Source organism: Thamnophis elegans, chromosome 5 (assembly GCF_009769535.1).
Source record: "Thamnophis elegans isolate rThaEle1 chromosome 5, rThaEle1.pri, whole genome shotgun sequence".
Lineage (NCBI taxonomy): Eukaryota > Metazoa > Chordata > Lepidosauria > Squamata > Colubridae > Thamnophis > Thamnophis elegans.
In genome coordinates this window covers 8584710-8602168 of record NC_045545.1, presented here as the reverse complement: position 1 = coordinate 8602168, position 17459 = coordinate 8584710, and the positions used below count along the sequence as shown (strand labels likewise).

At 41.6% G+C, this 17459-nt stretch overlaps 1 long non-coding RNA gene across 1 annotated transcript; it reads right to left on the bottom strand.

The window, feature by feature from the left end:
- Nucleotides 1-306: 306 nt before the first annotated feature.
- LOC116509631 lies at nt 307-6565 on the bottom strand. Its single transcript, XR_004255520.1, has 3 exons — nt 6492-6565; nt 3956-4024; nt 307-1606 (listed from the first exon to the last, which is right to left on the bottom strand). It is a non-coding gene; the product is annotated as an uncharacterized LOC116509631 (long non-coding RNA).
- Nucleotides 6566-17459: the final 10894 nt, after the last annotated feature.

The window sequence follows — 17459 nt, the reverse complement described above, 5'->3', positions numbered from 1 at the left end:
TGCGCCCTGCTCGGAGTCGGAACCCTGTACAGGGTCCTCCACATCCTCCAGAGCCGACTCATAGGGCCCCTCGTTGTTGGAGTCTGGTGGCAGCTCCAACAGCTCCTAGTGGGCCACAACAATAAGCCCAATCGGACTTTTGAGCACATGTGCTAAAATAAGCCCTCCCCTGAAAATAAGCCCTCCTCAAAAATATTGCAACACAGCAGCAGCCATGAGGTGACCAAGCTTGCCACCTCCTGCACCTCAAAAACAATAAGACCTCCCTGAAAATAAGCCCAAGCGCTTATTTTGGGGGCCAAAAGAAAATAAAAGCCTGTCTTATTTTCAGGGAAACGTGGTATTGATCTACTCACTCGTCAATTCTACTAGAGCTTTTCAGATGCATAAAGGAGTGAAGAAGCACCAAGTTGTTTCCTCCTAGATTTATTAGTCTAAGAGATCCAGGATTCTTGGCCATCGTGCTCATTAGCCAAGCTAGTAAGAAATGCCAGGACTAATACGTTCAGAAGGCACAAAAGTGGAATTGATTGATTAAGAGGAATTCAGATCCAAGCCTTGTTACCTAGCCAAACCATCTCGGCTTTTCACAACGTGGACTTTACAAAAGAAGACAACAAGAGACAGAAACCAATCCATATTAGAGAGGAAATTTTAAAACACCGTAGAGCAGTGATTATTTCTCACTACTTCTTTTGATGGTACCTGTTTCCTTAAGGGACGTGCGTATTTACGGAGAATACGTTGGCTTGATTCTCCCACTGAAGTCCCATTATGTTTTGACAGAGAGAACAGAGTAGGCCACGAGAACCAGAAAGGAGTTGGAAATGAAAGCTTTGAATCATATGAGTAATAGAAGAAAGGGATGCTCTTCACAGAGAATGCTCAGCCAGAACTCCCCTCGCAAGAGAACGAGATTGTAGCTGGGCTGCCCGCATTTTTCCCCATAATCATTAAAGCCGTGTGTATATGCTTTTGATTTTAAAATTACACAATGCAAAATTCAAATGCTAAGAGTGTAATTTAGAACAAAGGAGCCCGAGCAAGAGCTATAATTAAAGATACACACAAATGCTAAAAACACAGCATAGAAAAATGAAACAAATTTTCATGTTCCGTACAGTGGGGGGGGGGGAGGAGCAGACGGATTCCCTTAATATGAAGCTCTGATTTTTCACAAGCATGTTCCATACGATGTGGCCGTTGCTATGGTAACAATCTTTATTTGCTGAAGCTGTACAGATGTGTACAATTCATGAACTTACGGGCTCTAAATTTATTGCTTTCTTGAAATGTAGGGAGTATCAATAACTTATTAAACTCACTCCCCCTCACCACATTTTTTTTTAAAAAGAAAATCACTTCAAGTTTTCCTCCAATGGGTGTATGGTAATGATTCTGTTTAAAGACAAGAGAGGTTCGAGTATGCCTGCAGGCTAAGAGCAGAACCATTGAGAAATAAAGATATCTAAGTAAAATTACTACGGCTGCAATCCTATATGTGCTTGAGAAGCAGCTACATTGAAGTCAGTAGTAATTATTTCTGAGTAAACTTGTATAAAATGGGGAAGTGGGAGCCTTGTATTTCTTCCCCAGCATATTCTTCCTAAAAGACAAAAAAAATAGAGGTGAATATTAAGTAAAATGTTATTAACATATTCATTTGCCGCAGGAAAGCTAAGAACACATTATTTCCAGTTAATTAAAAAAGCAAAAGAAATAAGAACAAATTTTTTTTTCCATCTTAGAGCAACACCTTTCTTAGGCCAATTCAAAGAATTCTGATATCTCTCTACCCTCTCTTCAGGTACAATGTTAAGAAAGAGGAAGGGAGGGAGAAACCCTGCCTTGATACTGAAGTCATTAATTTGCAATTTTAAGATGGAAGGAGAGAAGGGGGGGTTGAGATATTCAAATTAGGTTTTATCTGATGCTGTGAAGGTTACATCCAACTCTCTCCCATGAGACTCCTATTGAGTTGGGGGGAAATTGGTTTGTTTCATATTTTAATACAAACATACAAAATTTTGTACTACCAATCTAATATGATCACTATAAACAGTTATCGTTCAATCTCTGTGTTCTTCAAATTTATGATTCCTCAATTAAAATAAGATAAAGGTTCACCTCGCACATATGTGCTAGTCGTTCCTGACTCTAGGGGGCAGTGCTCATCTCCGTTTCAAAGCCGAGGAGCCAGCACTGTCCGGAGACATCTCTGTGGTCATGTGACCAGCACAACTAGTCCCCGAAGGCACACAGAACGTTGTTACCTTCCCACCAAAGGTGGTTCCTATTTTTTCTACTTCCATTTTTACATGATTTCAATCTGCTAGGTTGGTTAGAAGCTGGGACAAGTAACGGGCGCTCACTCTGTTATGTGGTGCTAGGGATTCAAACCGCCGAACTGCCAACCTTCTGATCGACAGGCTCGCTGTCGTAGCCATTTTTATGAAAAATGCAGTTTGCATGTTATATTTGTAAAAATGCATTATACTTGCCTAACACCCATACAATAGATTGTATATAGACAGGTATATCATGACCTGTCAAAACCGCGGTCCACTAAAGCGCGCCGATCAAAGCACGTACGTGACGTCATCAGCAGCGCGACAAATAAAATTAAAAATAAATTAAATTAAAATTAAAATAAAATTAAAGCAAGCCGATTCACATAAAGGTAAGGGTTAGGTTTAGGTTAGGGTTAGGGTTAGGTTAAGGGTTAGGGTTAGGTTTAGGGTTACGTTAAGCGTTAGGTGTTAGGGGGTGCGTTGGTTAGGGTTAGGTTAGGGTTAGCGTTAGGTTTAGCGTTAGGTTAAGGGTTAGGTTAGGGTTAGGTTTAGGGTTAGGTTAAGGTTTAGGCTTAGGGTTGGGTTTAGGGTTAGGTTTGGGGGGGTTAGGGTAAGGTTTTCGCGTTAATTTTAAATTTACCGCTCACAGCGTGCCGTTTCGTGCGCTGTGATGACGTCACGTACGCGCTTTCGTCGAGTGCGCTTTAGTCTACCGCGGATTTGTGGTGGAACCCAGGTTATTCTGCATTTTAATGATTCAAACCTGGGGTCAGTCACTTTTATGATTAGTGTTCTGAGATCAATCAAATTGGCAGATTAACTGATTCTTAGACAATGAAAAGGAAAACATCTCCCTCTGTATTTGAAGCCTTCTCGTCTCAGATGAAATACAGTTCCTCGTAGTAAACACAAGAAATGTAATGATTCTAGATAGTTTTGATGCTAATGAAGTGGAAGACATTTTAGATGCTATACTAGATAAAAACGAAATTAGTTAAATTTACTTAATGGATTGAGACTATGAATCAGAACAAAGTCTTCTGTCTCCTGGAGTGCTGTGAAAAAAAAAAGTCTCTGGATTCCATTTAGAGCAGTATTTCGTTAGGCCAACAAGGATCACCAAAATAGAATATTTTTAAAATCTACAGATCAGGCAGATTGAGACAAGAGAAGACAAAATGGTTGTGCTAGGATATCCATTTGGCCTCAAGACCAACAATAGAAGAAGGCTGATGAAACCTGGTGTGGGGATAATTTTATGTGCCACAAATTTGACAGAATATGAGACTTGTGAGGAATAGACTTATATCACCTGAACTGTTATTCATACTTTTAACAGCTTGCATTACTTTTCAGCCATTAGACAAAGCTAACTAGCTAATTTGTGTTTTGTTTTTTTATTTTTTTGCCTGTACAGTCTAAACCATCAAAATTTAATTGAGGTTGCTAATGTTGCTGCTTTTAAAAACAATTGCTATTATTATTGATTCTTCATTGCGTCTTTGTTGCTGTTGCTGCTATTTTAGTTGTTTTTAATTAAATGGTGTGGGTGTGTCTTTTAACAAAATGTTTGCAATGTTGGTTTCTCTTGCTCTTCAATGAATTTTCCTGTAAGAGTTAGGCCACTAAAACTGGATTATAAATACAGAAATGTGCCATTTTACCTGTTTACTCAAAGGGAAATCCCACAATATTCAGTAAGAGTTATCCAAGAAAGGTTGTCACATCGCAATCTAAGGAAGTAAATAGAAAAACTATATCACTGAATATAGTACAACTTTACACTTCTTCTGATTGAAATGGGCAATGTAGAAATATGAAACACACACACACACACACACACACAGGTTTACATTGAGAAAACCAAGCTAGACATGACACACTGATGTTTTTAAAATGCAATTGAATCAGGAATAGAGCTGAAAGAGACCTTACAGCAGCGGTTCTCAACCTTCCTAATGCCGCGACCCTTTAATTCAGTTCCTCATGTTGTGGTGACCCCCCCAACCAACGCCATCATGCCAAAAACCCGCCCCTCGGCTCCAATTGGCTTGGAACCCAATAACCGGAATCCAATTTCTCCCCTCCCCCCCCCCACATATAAACCCTATTTTTGTTTATGTTGGTTTCTCTTACTTCCCTGCGTGTGTGCCTGCGTGGGTATTTGTGGGTGGGGTGTGTGCGTGCAAGAGAGATAGCGCAACACAGCATGCTTTAGAATCTAAAGCAGGGGTAGTCAACCTTTTATACCTACCGCCCACTTTTGTATCTCTGTTAGTAGAAAAATGTTCTAACCGCCCATCGGTTCCACAGTAATGGTGGTTTATAAAGTAGGGAAGTAACTTTACTTTATAAAATTTATAAAGCAGAGTTATAGCAAGAGTTATACCGCCCACCATGAAAGCTGGAACGCCCACTAGTGGGCGGTAGGGACCAGGTTGACTACCACTGATCTAAAGAGTTAAAGAGTTCCGATGGTCTTAGGCAACCCCTGTAAAAAGGTCATTCGACCCTCAAAGGGGTCGCGACCCACAGGTTGAGAACCGCTTCCTTAGAGGCCTTCTAGTCCAGCCCTCTGCTCAAGCAAGAAATCCTATACCATCCCAGACAAGGGGTTGTCCAGTCTCTTCTTAAAACCTCCAGGGATGAAGCACCCAGAAATATGGAAATAATTAGTTGAAGGGGGAGGGAACCCCTGATCATTAAAGCCTCAAAAGCATGCATGCAGATGAATATAAGCCTTCAGCCAGATTTGGAAATGTCCTACACTGGAGGGGAAAAAATCAGTCTTGGCTTAGATAAAACAGTTACTCTGCCACCCAAAAAAAAAAACCATTTCAGTTTCTCCTCCATAACATAGCAAGAGAGAAAGAGCTTCGTTTTCACCCATCCTACCTGGATGCTGATGATTATTAGTGCCCCTTTCCCATTTCCTGATTGTATTTGGATCTGTGGGGCTGCCCTTGAAGAGCATCCGGCGACTTCAGCTAGTCCAGAATGCGGCCGCGCGAGTGATAGTGGGCGCACTGCGGTTCACCACACATAACACCTATCCTCCGCGAGCTGCGCTGGCTACCTGTTGATCTCCAGGTGCACTTCAAGGTGCTACTTACCATCCATAAAGCCCTCCATGGTAGTGGATCTGAGTACTTGAGAGACCGCCTCCTGCCAATTACCTCCCTTCGACCTATTAGATCGCACAGATTAGGCCTCCCGAGTTCCATCCGCCAGTCAGTGCCGCTGGCGACTACACGGAGGAGAGCCTTCTCAGTAGCAGCTCCGACCCTTTGGAACGATCTCCCCGTGGAGATTCGCACCCTCACCACCGTCCAGACCTTCCGCACAGCCCTTAAGATCTGGCTATCCCGTCAGGCCTGGGATAAAAATTCTAGTCCGCCCCACCCGAATGTTGAATGAAAGTTGCGTTTTATTGTTTTAATTTTTTTTTAACTCACGTATTGTCTTATTTTGTCTTGCACTCCCCTCCCGTGAATTGTAAGCCGCCCTGAGTCCCCTCAGGGAAAAGGGCAGCCTATAAATAATAAATAAATCTAAAAAAAATATATCTAAAAATCTGTGAAATCCTGTGTCCTAAATGCAGTGATGTATTTAATATTAAATCTGATCTAGCTCGAACAGCTAGGGAAGGTCTACCCATCTACCTAAATACTATCCTTGATTAGAGGCTACTAATCAGGAAAGCAAAAGACAAAGTGAATTTTAATAGTGGGAGGCAGAGAGAGGGGGAACGTGATGAAGAGTGAAGGAGGCAGAAAAGAAAGAAGCGGTGGCTGATAGAGAAGAGTTAAAAAAGGGACCAAGTGGTGGGCCACCACGACTATCCTATCCACTTATGCCAGCTTCCATTGCTGATTCTCTTGCCCATAATTACAATAGCACTATTCTTAACTCCTCTTTTTTTCCTTCGCAGTAAGAGAAGGAAGAGAGCTAGAACCAATGATATCATAAGAGCTAGTCAGTAATGTTGGGAAATTGCCAGCTAGGCTGGAAGGAGGGGTTAAGTGAGGGTCTAGCTTGGAATCCTTGCACAATTGAAAGTGGCATAAGCTTGACCTGCCCCAAGATCCATTAAAGTTTATCTGGTCATTCTCAGCGGAAAGCAAGCAACCTGAGGAGATTCTTGTAACCTAGGCGGTAGACATTAAAGTTTGTTATTCATGAGTGCCTTTGGTTGCTTACATCTGACAGATAGGCAGAAGGAAACCCAGGCCAAGTTGAGGTGACAATGGGGTCAACCGTTATCTTCTTCAGATTTCCTCAGGATGTTATTTTGTCCCCTCACTATTAAAAAAAAATCATAATGCTAAAGATCCTATAGATTTTATTCAAGTCATTCTCAGAGTGATATCTTTGCTGACAATTTCTCCAAGGGAAAAGAACAGTATAATCTAAGAAAATGCTCTTCTGGCTTAGTGTTTTTGAAAGTATTACATAAATTATATGTAAGTCATTGGATAATTATGAACTTTCTTCTCCTTTATATTTATATGGAATATTTATTGAATCGCGTGCGTGCTTTTACAGTAAAATGCCTTTTACCTTGGTTCCTTTGTTCAGCTCCCCCAAAACCTGACAGTTATCCTTTTATAAGCTATTCTAAGAACATTTTCTCTTCTTTGAAACTGATTGATGCACTCCTCTAAATGTTCCCACAAATATCTTTTGAATTTAAGTTCCTGCATAATGTAGTAAGATAAAAGAATTCTATACCTCAACAAGAGACATTACAAAGCAACTGAAGACATTATCAAGGACATTAACATGTTCCTAATAGCAATAAAACCTTTTAACTGTCTGATGTTGAACATGTTCTTACCAAACCACCACATATTATGGTAATTGGTTCCAATTTCCAAATCTTTCATTGCAAAATTACAAGATAGGTAGGGGCTGAGAAGTGAAACTAAAAACCCAGCTTGGCTGGTTTATCACTTCTACCCTTTTGAAGCATGATGAGATTTATAACCTTTTTGCATATGTAGTCGGCATTCGACTATCATGAATCTACAATGGTTTTGCTCTAATAACAGCTGATGGGAGAAATCTACCTTCCTTTCTCGGTGTATATTGTTAAAATAGTTCATATTTTTCTCATCAAGATCTAACATTTCTATCCCAATTGGTGTCTATTCCTTCTCTCCAAATTGCGTGGAGATGAAAGAGGAACTTTAGCTTCTTTCTTTCTTTCTTCTTTCTTTCTCTCTTTCTTCTTTCTTTCTTTCTTTCTCTTTCTTCTTTCTCTTTCTTTCTTTCTTTTTCTTTTTTCTTTCTCTTTCTTCTTTCTTTTCTAACCAAATGTACTTTTCTGGGATACTTGTATTTAATATGTAAGTGGGTATGTGTCAGAGGGGGTTCCTACCAGTTCGCACTATTCAGTAGAACCGGTTCGTCAAATCTACCGAACTGGTTAGAAGAGGTTCCACCAGTGGACCCAGAAAGCAGGCCACACCTACAGAAGAGGTTCCAAAAAATTTTGAAACCCACCACTCACACCACACACAGACACACACACACACACACACACACAGACAGACACGACAGACAGACAGACTGACTGACTGACACAGAGAGAGAGAAAAAAAGAGAAAGGAAGAAAATAAATAAATAAAAAAGAAAAAAGAAAGAAAAAGACAGAAGAGAAAGAGAGAGAGAGAGAGATGAAAGAAAAAAAGAAAAAAAGAAAAAGGGACATGGAGACAAAGGAAGGAAAGAGAGAGAGAGAGAGAGAGGAAAGAAAAGGGAACGAAGAAAGAGAAGAAAGAAAGAAAGAAAGAAGAAAAAGAAGAAAGAAAGAAAGAAAGAAAGAAAGAAAGAAACACATGGCCAGCAACCACTCCCACCAGGTCACATGGTTGGCAAGCCACTCGCACAAAGGAGGCCACACCCACAGAGTAGGTTCCAAAATTTTTGAAACCCACCACTGGTACGTGTCTTGCAGAAGAACAATTGTATCTTGTAGTCGAGTTGCCTTGATATTTTGGATGACTCACTGACACGGTCCCATGCACACGCAGAGACACAAATAACAAATACATGCATGCACACAAGCTGGCAAGTGTTCAGCCCTCGGCAAACACAAAGACTTTGCAAGTGCAAATCTAACATGTGCCAAGGTGATGGGTTAAGAAATAGCAAACACTCTAAATGGAAGAACTGTTTATATTTGCAGAGCTGCTCTCAGTGGTGGGTTTCAAAAAATGTTCGAACCTACTCTGTGGGTGTGGCCTCCTTTGTGGGAGTGGCTTGCCGGTCAGGTGACATGGTGGGAGTGGCTTGCCGGCCATGTGTTCTTTCTTTCTTTCTCTTTCTTTCTTTCTTTCTCTTCTCTTCTCTTCCTTTCGTCTCTCTGTCCCTTTTTCCTTTTTTCTTTCATCTCTCTCACTTTTTCTTTCTTTTTCTTTCTTTTTCTTTTTTCTTTATTTCTTTTTCCTTTCTTTCTCTTCTCTTTCTCTTGTGTGTGTGTGTCAGTGGTGGGGTTTCAAAAAATTTTGGGAACCTCTTCTGTAGGTGTGGCCTGCTTTCTGGTGGAACCTCTTCTAACCAGTTCAGTAGATTTGACGAACCGGTTCTACCGAACTGGTGCGAACTGGTAGGAACCCACTTCTGGCTGCAATCAAGATGCATCCAAGGAAAGCAGACTATATCTTGTTAACATGTTAAAAGCAGGAAAACACATGCTCTTATAAGGAAATAGATGCTCTGCAGACCAGATCATGTTGCCAGCTCATGTCCAACTTCCATGATTAATGTGCGGAATCAACAGGAGAAATGGACTTAGCTACTTCCTTCCTTCCTCCTTCCTTCCTTCCTTCCTTCTTCCTTCCTTCTTCCTTTCTTTCTTTCTTTTTCTTTCTTTCTTTCTTTTGAAACAGACAGTGCTGGACTTATGCATTTTCCCTCACCAAGAGCCTAGTTTCTTCTCTTCTTTTGAGGGAAGACTGTCTGCTTCCTGAATTACTTCAAGCTAGAAAATCAGCACTTCAGTCACTTTCTACTTCACGCTAACCAGGGGTGAAATGCTACTGCAAGAGCCGAGGTGGCGCAGTGGTTAAATGCAGCACTGCAGGCTACTTCAGCTGACTGCAGTTCTGCAGTTCGGCTGTTCAAATCTCACCGGCTCAGGGTTGACTCAGCCTTCCATCCTTCCGAGGTGGGTAAAATGAGGACCCAGATTGTTGTTGGGGGCAATATGCTGACTCTGTAAACCGCTTAGAGAGGGCTGAAAGCCCTATGAAGTGGTATATAAGTCTAACTGCTATTGCTATGGCTATTACTGGTTCTGACCAGTTCGCTAGAACCGGTAGCAAAAAAATGTTAAGGTTCACCCGAACTGATAGTAAAAAAAAGCTTTAAAAAGTGGGGAAAAAAGGCTCCGTGACACTCAGTTATGCCACGCGATCCTCTGAATCTTTTTACTTTTTAAAGCATTTTTAACTACCGCAAATAGGTAGTAAAATTGCTTTTAAAAGTGGGCGGGGGGAGGTTCCAACGATTGTGCAGCACAGCTGATTGTCATGGAATCTTTTTTTTCACTTTTTAAGCATTTTTCCTACCTAACAGAGGTAGGAAAAAATGCTTTAAAAAGTGAAATAAAGAGGGTCTGATGATCACCTGGCTCACAGCTGATCCGCACTATCCTCTGAACCTTATTTTTCCAATTTTAAAGCATTTTTTACTACCAGCTCCAGCGAATAGGTAGTAAAAAATGCTTTAAAAAGTGGGGGAAAGTTGGCCACGCCCAGCCAATTACATAACACCACACACACCCAAGCCACGTCCATAGAACTGGTGGCAAAAAAATAGATTTCACCATTGACGCAAACATTATAATTTGATCCATGAATGGATGATGCATTCTGTATAGTACTTTGGTATAATAGTTAATCAAATATAGCAATAGCAATAGCAGTTAGACTTATATACCACTTCATAGGGCTTTCAGCCCTCTCTAAGCGGTTTACAGAGTCAGCATATTGCCCCCAACAACAACGGGTCTCATTTACCCACCTCGGAAGGATGGAAGGCTGAGTCAACCTTGAGCCGGTGAGATTTGAACCGCTGAACTGCAGATAGCAGTCAGCTGAAGTGGCCTGCAGTACTGCACTCTAACCACTGCGCCACCTCGGCTTCTTAATATGATGACAAAGAAAATATAAGGACTTCTTTCTCAAAAATTTTTTTACTATTTTCAGAATGAAACTCCCAGTTTGCTACAGATCCACCACACAAAAAGGAATCGTCATGAATCATGGAAAAATTTTGATGCGTTTGATGATCCCAAATAACATCAGCATCTTTCTGGAAATTGAAACAAATTTCTAATATGGCTATTTTCAAAGATAACTTGGTGACATATTTCATTGGTCTCACCTTCTTGATTGCGACAGAGCCAAATAGTTATGGCTCCATTCCCATTCCCCAAATTTTCCAAGTTTGAAGTGGATTTACTTATTTTCTTGACTTTTCCCAACTTTGGGGAAACTGAGAACAGGTTCAATCTATTGGAGCATCCAAAATCTCCCTTCCTACTTCACACAAAAGGAGAAGAAAAAAAAAAACCCCATGCTTTGTGCATGGGTAGTCCTCAACTTACAACCATTCATTCTAACAACTATTAAAAGGGCCACTGAAAAAAGTGACTTATGACCAGTCCTCACACTTACAACCATCATAGCATCCCCACAGTCATATGATCAAAATTTAGGTGCTTGGCAACCAGCAAGTGTTTATGATGGTTGCAGCACTCTGAGGTCACTGATTGTCATTTGCCGTGACCCGACAAATGCGCACCCGACAACAGTGCGCTGGCAAAACCGCAGTGATAAAACCGCGACATCGACAGCGTGCCAACGAATGAGCACAGAAGCACGCCGACAAAAGAGTGCCGAGAGAAGCACCATTACGGTTAAGGTTAGGTAGGGTTAGGGTTAGGGTTAGGTTAGGATTACTTTAGGGTTACCTTTAGGGTTACCTTTAGGGTTACCTTTAGGGTTAGGTTTAGAGAGCGCTCTGTCGGCGCGCTGTTGTCGGCGTGCTTCTGTGCTCATTCATGGCACGATTTTGAACTCGTGCTTTTCTCCATGCGGTTTTGTCGGCGCGCTTTTCTCGAGCGCGCATTTGTCGGTGAACCATCATTTGCCACTTTCCCCATCAGTTTCCAACAAGGAAGGTCAACAGGGCAAGACAGATTTGCTTAATGACATGATTCAGTTGAACAACTGCAGTGATTCAGTTAACAATCAGGGCAAAAGAGGTCATAAGATCAGATGTGACTTACTTAAAAACTGTTTTGCTAGGCAGCAGAAATTCCAGTCACGATGGTGTTCATGAACCAAGGACTACTTGAACTGGCTCTTGCCTGCCAAAAGGCAATAAAAAAATAGAATTCATGTCATGTCACTGCTATTAAGTCAGCCAATGTTCATCTAAAGCGGGTGTCAAACTGGTGGCCCATGGGCCAGATGCATCACAGGCAGGCCACGCCCACCAGCTCCACAAAGGGGGAAAAGTCACAATACATCACGGTAAAGGCAACGTGACACCACAATTTAACACCCATGATCTAAAAAGTCCTGTAAGAATCCTGAAGCTCAGGAGCTTCAAAAGAAATGAAGCAAATCTTAAACTTAGGGATGAGATAATATTGACATGGGTCTATGACAATTCGCCATGGCCAAGTTGCCATGCGAAAACTAATATTGGAGAAACAGTGAAATAGAATCATTAAAGAAATAATGCCAAAGTAGAGAGAAAAATGAAATGTGAATGACAAACATTAAAATAATTTTTTAACCTTCTTAAAATTAAATTGAATTGTTGAATTGTCCCTCAACAAGTTGTCCTGTAGCAATTTGGCCATAGTAAGCAATCTTGTGGTGATTTGGCTATGGCAAGTTGACCAATGGCAAGTTATCCCATTCTGCCTCTGAAGTGCATCAGAGGACTGGAACTATTTTGACATGGCCCTAAGTCTTCATGTAGAACACGGGTGTCAAACTCCATCGCGTCCGGGCCGCATCGTGACGTATCATGACGCTTTTTGTCTTTGTAGAGTCAGGGTGGGCGTGGCCTGCACATGGCATATCCGGCCCACGGGCCGCCAGTGTGACAGGCCTGATGCAGATGGTTCTATTGGAATTCTTTCAACCATTCCTAAGTGCTCTGCAAGCAGAAGGACATGGCTAGTGGAAGCCGAAGCCAAATTGTTTATTATTAGAAAATTTATTTTACACCGCCATATTAAAGAGTTTTTTTTTTAATGATAATTATGGCTTTGTCTCTGCTTCACAAAATGCTCCTTCGAATTGCTGTAAGTTAATTTTTCAATATTCATTTGATTTAACCATGTGAAATTTCTGCCTTGCTGGTTTCAGTTAGCCCAAATCAGAAATCAAATTCTTAAAACACCATAGCATAGCAGTTGCTAAACAGTAATTACTTGGCTTTAAAGAAACTGAGGCTTCAAACATCATTGCGTTGTACACCTGGTTAATAGCCATTTCTCTTTTCTTCAGCTTACACATTCAAGCCTTTCTCAATGTTATTTTAATTTTCCTTGTGATATTTTGAAAGCCCCAAATTTAAAATTAAAAGCCCTCAAGCCCATTGCACCACAAAAATCCACAAATAGAAGGCAATCCTTAATATATCCTCAGATTAAATCATACTGAGGGAAGCTTTGGGAGGAGGAGGAGGGGGGGAAAAAGGAAAATGGAAAAAAAAAAAAGACTGATGTTATTTGTCTCCTGTAAACACAATAAGGTACAGATTAAAGATAAGTCTGAACACCAGCTAAGCTTTCAAAACAGCTTGTCGGCTTTATCATGCAAGTTTAAATCACGGTATTATTATTAGATTTTTTTAAAAAAGACGTCACGGGAGGCACTTTGAAATTAATTAAAACCCTGCGCATTTGTTTTGGGAAAAGATACATTTTATCCACGGAGACAATACAACACATCCAAACACCCAGATATAATTTTTAAGCAAAAAGAAAGAAAAGACATTGCCAGTAATATTTCAGAATTACTCCTCTTCGGGCATGACACGCAGCCAATTGTGGCATGATTTCTGAAACAATTATTTGTACCTGAGGTGGTTACAAGAAAAGCTCTATTGACACCAGAATGATGTGTTCTGTCAATTGTTCCTCCTATTATTATTGTTATTAGTAATATTAATATTAGTATCGCTGCTCCAGTCTTTTTCTTTGGAAGTTCAACAGCAGCCCTAGTGGACACGAGGGAGCACTGCAGGAGCCAATGGCAACTACGAATCCAAGCACTTTTAAGAGAGGTTTCCATTAAAAGGGGAAATTCTGCTTGTTTTCCATTCCACCTACGAAACTGCAGCTCCTATCTTGTTACAATCAGAAAGAGACCTGCAGGACACAGAAAGCACCAGCCTTTGTCATGGTAATCAATGGAAAATGCAGTTGCTGTTGCTCTAAGGCGGAAAGAAAGATATCCAGGCGACAATATACATCTCTCTGTTTTGTCACTTTCATTTTATAATAATTACCACCTGAATAGTATAGCGGTGTGTGTGTGTGCTTTCTGACTAATATTCAGTATCACTCAAATCAAAGCAAGGGCTTGCATAAGGAAGCAAGAACCTATTATGAACTGTGACCGTATTATTAAGATGGGGTCCCAGGTTTAGAAGTTTTCCCCGATATCAAAACACAAAAGAACCCTTTGCGCCGAAGGAAAATGCTCCCTTCCACCCACCCCCAAGAAAAGGAACATCACCCAGTTCAAATGTATACCGAAGGGACTCAAGAAACAAATAAGTTACCTTCAGAGGCTGACGTTATTTTCCTTTGGAGCTTAAGGCTATAGCAATGGAGATGGGAGGGTGTAAGACTTCTTCAGATATATGAATAGCCAGAGCAGAATTCAGCATCTTTCGTGTGGATGTTAAAGAAAATGATATTCGCAAATTAGTTAATTTTTAACTTTTGTAATATGTGGATTGTTTTTTAATGTTGTACGCCGCCCTGAGTCCTTGGGAGAAGGGTGGCATATAGATCCAATAAAAAAAACAAACATGCAGGTGGCATCTTAAAGATTGATAGCTTCTGAGCAGAGCAGGAGAGGTGGAGGGAGGGAAATGAAAAATTGCAAATGGCTCCATCCAGATTTCCAATGCAAAGGATGCAGAGGAAATAAAGTCCAGCATATAATTTTTTTCCTTGTCAAAGCCTCATCTACGAGCATTATATTTCTCCTGGAACCTCAGAAGGGCCATTGAATTTAGCCCGTGGAAAGCCGTTCTCTGTCATAAACCAGGCAACGCGGTTCTTAATGAGCAATCTTAGTTCCCAACCCGGTTATTGTATTTGTGGCAGCAGGCGCTGAATAGTTCAGGGTTTGTTATCAACTCTTCCGGTAAATCTTAAGTTGGAGACTGCTGAGATAAGCTTGCAAAGCTCTCGGAGGATAAAATCACTCACTCTCCATTGCCAGCTTGAAAGCAGCTTTTACTACAGAATCTGTTGAGGCATCCAATGTACCAAGGGGGCCTGATTGTCTAGGAATCGGGTTTTAAGATTCTGGACTTTAATCAGCCACTTCTGTCTGTGCTTCCTTTGTCTGCGATGTATTCTTTCAGTCCTTGCTCATCCGGCTTTTTTATGCATTCCGAGCGGAGTCAAAACAATGTCTCCAGAGAAGTAGCTGGTGTGGTCCTAACTCACACAAATGGTTGTAACTTGAGGACTACCTGTATTGTTGATTGCAATGCAGGAAGTCCTCAACTTACAACCATTTGTTTCCTAGTATGATTTGATAGCTTATTAGTGACTATCATTACCATTTTTCGGGCTATTTATTATTAATTAATACGATTTATAGGCCGCCCAATCTCGAAGGACTCCGGGCGGCTTACAGCAAAAAGAGAAAAGAAATAGTAAAAAAAAAAAGACAGGTTTAAAATCACCACACATACATTCGTTCTGATCGGGGCTGGACCTCAACAATGAGGTCAACAGCCCAGGCCTGCTGGAATAGCCAGGTTTAACAGCTTTTCTTAAGGCCATGAGAGTGGGTAAGGTCCGGATTTCTGGGGGTAGCTCATTCCAAAGGGTCGGGGCAGCGACAGAGAAGGCCCTCCTCCGGGGAGCCGCCAGCCGACATTGTCTGGCTGACAGCATCTGAAGGAGGCCCACCCTGTGGGATCTCACCGGCCGTTGGGAGGTATGTGGCAGTAGGCGGTCTGCAGGTATGCTATGAGACGTACCTTTTTCCCCAAAAAAGAGGGTGAAAATCTGGGTGCGTCTTATACACTGAATACAACATTTTTGGCCTCCCAAAACCCCGCCCCCTTCACAAAAGTGGATGTGCAGAGGATTTGGGAGGCCTGCAAAGTGCCTGGGGGCTGGGGAGGGCAAAAATGAGAGAAAAACAGGCTGTTTTTTGCTCGTTTTTGCCCCCCCCCAACCCCCAAGAGCACTTTGCAAGCCTCTCAAACTCTCTGCATGCACCGTTTTTCACAAAACGAGGTATGCAGAAGGTTTGGTAGGCTTGCAGAGTGCAAAAACTTTTTTTTTTATTTACCTCTTCAAAATCTGGGTGTGTCTTATGCTCGGTGCATTTATAGTCTGAAAAATACGGTAAGTGTTGCATCTTTTTATTCTTGATGAATGTATTTTATTCTCCTTATGGACACTGAGAGCATGCACCAAAGACAAATTCCTTGTGTGTCCACTCACACTTGGCCAATAAAGAATTTCTATTCTATTCTATTCTATTCTATTCTACTCTACTCTATTCTATTCTGTTAGTGACTCTTCAAGTTGAAACTGAGAAAAAGTGACTTATGACTGGTCTTTACATTTACAGCCTCCCCCACAGTCACATGATCGAAGTCAGCTGCAAGGCAACCAGCATGTATTTAAAACGGTTGCAATTTCCCAGGGCCATTTGATCATCGTTTGCAACTGACTTTCAACAAGCAGAGTCAACGGGGGGGAAACTGGATTTGATTAAAAATCATGTGATTCAAAGCGGTGATTTGCTTAACCACCATGGCAAAAAAAAAAAAAAGATCGTAAAATTGGGGCGTGACTCACTGAATAAATCCCTTGCTTAGCACAGAAATTCTGGTCATAAGTTGTGGAGGACCTGTAGTCTGAAGAAGACGGAATCAATTCCTCATTTCCTTTAAGGGTGGTCATCCCTTTAGTATCTCTGTTCATTTCATGAGTCCCATGGAGCCATGACTGATCTAGAAATACATTTGGTTTTTCTCCAGTGGCTCAGAAAATCTTGGCTAGTTTCTGCACCAGAACTGAAAGAGTGAGACTGGTAAGAGAATTGTTTGGTCAACTGATTATTGCTCTGAGCCATTGCTGTTATAACAGATCCAGATCTTAGATGCTGGATCTCTTTTTGAAGCTAAGCTTGAACTGTCATGAATACTAGTAACAGCTATCCACAGTCAAGCCCACCCTAGTTTGCGTTCTTAATACAATTCTGGCACATTCCCATCATTGATATACACCAGAGCTGTCAAATTCGATTTCATTGAGGGCCTCATCAGAGTTGTGTTTGACTTCAGGGGGCTGGAATGGACATGGCCAGTTCGACATCACTCATGTTGGGGGCGTCTCTGGGTGCCCAAGGCTCTGCCAACAAAAACAGGCTACCCGAGCTCTGTTTTCAGCTGCGACAGCCTCCTGCAACCCTTTGCCAGTGAAAACGGCGCTCTGGAGGACCGCGTGCGGCCCTCTCGAGCTCCATTTTTGCTGGCAGAGACACCACGGGCCAGTCCGTCATTGTTTCCAGGGCCCCAAGGGCCAGAACTATGCACCCCACAGCCCGGATCTGGCCCACAGGCCTTGAGTTGACACCCCCTCCCCGCTGATATACATCGTCTGCCAAGCCATTGATTGATTTTTTTTGATTGATTGATTGTTTTGGCTTAGTTGTCATGCTTTAATCGTCCATGCTGATTCTGAAAACATTCCAAGTTTCTGTGTGGTTATAGCTAAGCACTTACACTTATTCGGAGGTCTGCCTTTTGATGAGCAGGTTTAAATGTCTTAAACATTTTCATTGTGTAATGTTTATATTACATCAATCATAGATGGGGTCCCTACCAGTTCGCACCAGTTCGGTAGAACCGGTTCGTCAAATCTACCGAACC